Here is a 6,252-nt window from a genome sequence, read left to right as displayed (position 1 = left end):
GAGCTTCCTTTGGCAGCTACTGGCTATTGGGCCAACACCACAGAGTGATACGTGTGGAGTGGAGCCTCTTTCATTGACCCTCAGATATGCGGCCTCTTACAGCCAAGCCAACCCAGTCGACTTGTGTAAGCAAAAAAACAAATGCCTGCTCTCTTATGCCCCTCAGGGGCTGTGGTTGTTTGTCCCGCAGCAATCACTAACTGCTACAGCTTCACGTAAAATCCACTTAGAAGGTCCTGGGATCGAGCCCCGCCTCCGGCTCTCTGCTCAGCCAGGAGCCTGCTTCCCCCTCTCTCTCTGCCTGCCTCTCTGCCTACTTGTGATCTCTCTCTCTCTCTGTGTGAAATAAATAAATAAAATCTTTTAAAAGAAAGAAAGAAAGACTTCAGACAACCTAAAAGGACCATTATGGGTTTCTTCAGCCTCAGCTTGCAGCATGCTCCCTCTTCTTCCTCCCCACACTACACTCCGACCTCCCTCTCAATTCTTCAGGTGTGTCAAAGGCCTTGCCCGGCACGGAGTCTCTACGTGGAGTCTGGGTGCTATTTCTCTTTCCTCTTGGTTAAGCCAACTTCCACTCACATTCACTCTATCTGTCCATGTTCCTGCCATGGAGAAACAGCTTTAAACCTCCTCCTCACCAAATACCAGGCTGGGAATCATCCCCCTGTTACATATTTCCTCCTCACTCTGTGCATTTCCTTCATTGTACTCAAAAGACTTGTGATTTATTGGCTCAGGGAAATCGTTAATGCCTCTTACACTAAATAGTGAGCTCTGTCATATCAAGGATGACATCAGTCTTATTTACCTCTGTACCATCATGACTAGCTTGAATAAAGAGTTTGATCACTCATACTTCCTTGTTTGGAGCCGATTGAAATAGTATTTATATACTGTTTATCTTATATCAGATGATGTCAATAAAACTAACATATGTTAGAGCCCTTCAAGTGTGGGTTGATTCAACTGAGCAGACAATTTTCTTGTCTTCCTAGGATCCGGTCTAGTTCTCATATTCTGGTCACTATGATACATCTAGGTATGTCACAGATCCAAAATGATAGCTAACAATCTGTCTTTTCCTTGTTTTATGGCTAGCAATATCTTTTGGCAAAATTCAATGACAATACCCCATTTGTAAACAAAAATTGTAAAAGAAATTAGAACTTCTTTTTTAATGTTAAGGAAATTTTTAAATTAAACTGTTGCCAAGGGAGAAGGGTGAAATGAAAACATCTCGAGTCCAGAACTGTAATGGAGGAAGGGGCAAACCAGGTAACAGTGGGGGGGGGGGAACAAACCTGTTAACCCATATATGCAAGAAATTGTAATTGGCAAGAAAAGAAAAAGAGAGCAAGAGAGGGAGGTAGAGGGAAAGAAGCCAGGAAGAGAGGAGGGAGGGGAGGGGGAAGAGAAGAGACGGGAGGAAAAAAGACTTTCGGTGTCAGCAGCCCCAGTGTTTGAAACGGAATTGGAACATAAGCTCCTGACTATGAAATCATCTCCCTCCTCAGGCTTCAGAAATAGCTGTGAAGGGGTTAACCCACAGTCTGAAGGCTGGAACTCTGCCTGGGCCCCTCTCTGCCAAAGCAGCTGTGTAAGCAACAGACTCTGTAACCTTCAGAGCAGCTGTTAGGAGCAGCAGAGAATGAGGGTCAGCCCATATGGGAAAAATAGGTCAAATCAGCATTTTTACACAGAAAACCTCAAGGTAAACCTTCTTGCTGTGTTTTATGATAGGCCCTTCTATAGTATCAAAAGATCTGTTCTTCCATTGCTATAAACCATTAGCAAGCAAGACCAAGAGGGCTAGATTTTATCAGGCTTCTCTTCAAGAATGACCCACCGAGATCGGCCCCAAAGCACCTGTGTTTCTCTACCTGGGGACAAAACAATTTGATGACAAGCTGAACTGAATCTTAAGGGCTGTTCGCACGCTGTGGCTGGATTCTCTTAAGTGATACGTGTAAGATACTTAACATTACACCCACGTAGTGAACGTTTATGGTCTGATCCGCCCCCAAATAAGCTCTGTTCCTGTGTTGGGTTACTGCTTCTACTTAGCCGGAGAATTAAAGGAAAAATTGCCATCTTCTTACACCTCCCAGCAAGTCATCACCACTGACTGACCCAGGGATGTCTATCCAACAGAAACTGGATTAATAAGAGTATCCCACATCCCCGAAACAGTTTATTGGCCTGGGATAGGGAACAGGTATCCTTGGCTTTTCTAAAGTTCTCCTTATGCCACTTTGCTTTTAGGAAAAGACCTACTTTAGTACCTGATTTCACTAATCGAAAGAAACTTGAAGAGGATTTTTGGTTTTAAGAAAAAAGAAGAGTGAAAATAGCATTCATGCTTCGTTTGCAGCAGGCGCTCATGGAGGTAGCCCCCACTCTGAGCTACGAGTGGCGCGCCCAAACTCTTTCCCTGGGAACTACACTCAGCATCTCCACATCAAGCTACCAGAGCTTTGAACTATGTCTGTGAGCCTCTGTGCTCGCTCGCTCTTTCTCTCTTTCTTTCTTTTTTTCTTTTTTTCTTTCTTTCTTTTATTTTTTTGGTGCATCTGTTAGCAAGACATGCTAAGGTATCAGAAAAGCACAAGAGAGGTAATTTGGATGGGGTCTTGGAACGCTCAAAAAAATTTTCCACATAAATTGATGTTGATTGCTTCTTCAATTTACACCATTCTAGGTTTTCATAGGAACGCTCTACTTTCAGAGAGTGGGGGCCACCTGTACCAGACTTCTGTTGAGGTAACTTAAACTTTTCCTCAGGCTCAATTTGTTGATTGGTTTGTTGTTTATTAACTTGGGACAAGAGAGAGGGAGAGAATTTGGATTCCTCAGTGGTGCAGTTGAGAAGGAATGAGGGGAAAAGCTGCTGGCATCTGTTTCCTGCTGGGTAGCAAAAGCCAGTGTGATAGAATAAAAGCAGAAAGGAATAGAGAGAAGAGAAAAAGACCAACCTAGCAGCTTTCAAGTCACCTCTAAAACCAGCCAGAGTCCTGCTTTCTTTCACACGCAGCCCAGAGTTCTGTTTAATATCCACTGATCTCTAATAACAATGATAAATAATACTGTTGACTCTATAATCATATTTTAGAGACCCCCAAATCAAGATTCTTGGTCTGAAAAAGCATCTCTCACATGTGTGATTTTTCTAAAGCCAAGTCTTACAAATGCGTAAATGCCCACTGATACTTTGTCAAATAGGTAACACATCATCTTTTTAAAGGGAATAGAATTCCACGATGTTAGGAATATCCTCAAGTAGGCAGTAACATGGGGGCCCTAATCTGGAGTGCTGAAAGCAATAGACATCATATGGGAAGACACAGAGTCAATCTACTTCTCCATAAAGAAAAACAATTCTGAATTGAAAAAAATGAGTTCAACCACAGTGCCTAAAATCTATATTAATATTATTATACTCCTAAGGGTGCCAGAACAAATATATGTTATCTCGTTGTTCCTGTGGAGAATTTCATAGGAAGAACTGTAAAGAGAGAATATACATGCGTGTGCATGTACGTGTGTGTGTGTATATATATGATATTAAAAATATATATGTATGATATTAAAATTAATCGAAATGCTCTCAAGCCCTAAGCAAAATGGCTCTAGTAGTTAAGAGTCCGAGATTGTTGCTCCATCAAGGCTGGACCTTATCAAAAGTGTGAAAGAGGCAAAACCTGTTTTCAGTTTTTCTCATGTATGTGCATCTCTCAAATCTAACTATAAACACATTTCTTAGGACTGTCCTGCAAAATTAATTGCTCCCTGCCCTGAACTCCTATAAGACTGTGCTTCTTGTTAAATCTCCCATCCTATATGGTAATTCTGCTTTTTCTGCAACAATATGAGCTTTTCAAGGGCAAAGTTTGTTTTGAAAAATAATGTGTTAACCAAATTGATTGTTCTCTCCTCAAAGAAGTGAATTGAAGAAATGAGTTAAGCTTCAATAGCTAAAAAATTGCATTAAGATAAGCTCCTTGTGTTTCAATTCTCTGAGGACAAAAGCAATGACTGTTTTTGACCATGACCCAAAATAACAAACACATTTTATTTTGTAACACAGTACACATGTACATAGATATATAAAACCAAAACAGAGATTTCACAAAAACAATATTTATTTTTAAAACATGGGACAAGTTCTGACATCTGGTTCATTTTTTTCTTTTCATTAATAATAGTTGTGATTCATTAAAGCAATTTTATGACTCCTAATGAGTCATGACCCATAGTTTGAAAATATTGCTCTCATGAGAACATACGGTTTGGTGCATGTTTATCAGAGAAAGTGAGAAAGTTGAGTGAAATCCTCAAACCAGGTAAAGTCTCAAAATGGCAAGGATGTCTATAGCTCTCTTAACTTATAGGTCACAGAATTATGAATTCTTATTAATATTAGCCCAGGAGCAAAATTTAAGACTCTCCCACTCTCAATATATTTTTAATCTATGTATTACAAGATATATGTAAGATAAGCAAAGTCTTGGAGGATTTATTCTTTCCGTCAACATTTTATTGGGCACCGTGCTTTAGGTACTGGAGCTGTAGGGGTGAGTAAAATGTCCCAAATCCCTGTCCTCATGGAGTTTACATTCTAGTGAGGAAGACCGAGAAGAAACACAGGCATGTTTAATATAATTTCAGGTAGTGATAAATGTTATGAAAAAAAAACAAATTATGGCCAGAGTCTAGAAGGTGGTGGAAAGGGGAAAGGGTTATTCTAGACAGGGTGGTCTGGAAAGGCTTCCCTGTGAAGGTGATACTTGAACAGAGTCTGATTGAGCCAGCTGAATGTCTAAAGAGATGTACCAAGCAGAGTAGCAAGTGTCATAAATATGTTTGTGCTCCAATAAGGGGGTTCTGGGCAGGTGGCATGGTCAGTAGACATAGCAATCATATCCATAGTATAGATGGACCCCACCACAACCCCTTCTGAGAGAAACTACCTGGAACGTAATCACTGGCCATTTGGCAGAAGTAGGCAGTCATGGCAGTAACATGTTCTCCCTTCTTCGTCCAGCATGTCTGCCACGAGGTTTGGCCACTTGACCCAAGATTCCTAGACTTCCTAGAATCCAAGACTCCTATCCTAGACTAGACTTCAATAACCTGACAGATAATAAGGATTACTTCCTGTTATGGGTTGAATTGTGTCCCACTCCAAATTTCATATGTTGAAGTCCTAGCCCCTAATACCTCAGGGCTTGGAAAGATGGCAGTTGAAGATGTAATTCATGAAGATGACATCCTACTGGAGTAGAGTGGTCCCTAATCCAATATGACTGATGTGTACTCACAAAAGGGCGCGGGGATTTGGACATAGATATGCCCACAAGGAGGCCACCATGTGAATATGGAAATGATCATCTACAAACCAAGGAGAGAGGCCTGGAACAGCCCCTTCCCTAACCCTACCGATACCTTGCCATTGGCTTTCCAGTCTCCCGGACTGCGAGACAATAAATGTTGGTGGTTGAAGCCTCCCAGCTTGCAGAAGTTTGTTATAACAGCCCTCGCAAACCATATACCTCCCTTGGGGGTGCAGGGGCGTTGAGTGGATTCTGTGTGTAGTAAGATTGTTAATATATGGATGAATTGCAGCCCATGCAGCAGACTATGGCTTTATAGTATGAATATCTCCACTTTTTAGCTGAGCCAACTGCATTTCCCACCCTCGAGGGCAGTTATGTGTGGCCAGATCTCGGAGCTCTGGCCAACAAACTGTGATCAGATGTATCTTGTGGCCGCTTCCAGCAGCCTTCCCAGAAGCAGCTGGCAGCTTTTTTCTTTTTCTGTATCACTTCTTCCTTCCTGGTGGCTGGAATGCAGACCTGCTGGTGGTATTTAAACCATGAGTGACACTGAGACTGAAAGCCGTGAAGGATGAAGAAGCAGAATAAAAGGAACATGGATGGTTAAAAGCTGTGTGGAACAGAATCTTCATCACACCAGCACCGAGTTGCCCTCACTTGGACTTTGACAGGAGAAAGAAACAGTCTTTTATCTGGTCTACACCACTGTTTGGGGAGGGAGGTTAACTATTACTTGCCATGGAATCTAATCTGAACTGATACAAGCATGCGAAGTGAAAACAGGTGGAAAACAGAACCCAAGGGAGGATGTTAGCCATGGAGGAAGGAAAATCAGATTAAGAAGGAAGAATCAAAGCGATATGAGGAAAACCAGGAGGAAATTATATCTGGAAAGCTAAAAAGAAGGGAGAAATAA

The sequence above is a fragment of the Mustela lutreola genome, chromosome 8, assembly GCF_030435805.1.
Source record: "Mustela lutreola isolate mMusLut2 chromosome 8, mMusLut2.pri, whole genome shotgun sequence".
In the NCBI taxonomy this organism is placed as follows: Eukaryota; Metazoa; Chordata; class Mammalia; order Carnivora; family Mustelidae; genus Mustela; species Mustela lutreola.
The sequence above is the reverse complement of the archived record's forward strand: the minus strand, read 5'-3'. Positions refer to the sequence as shown.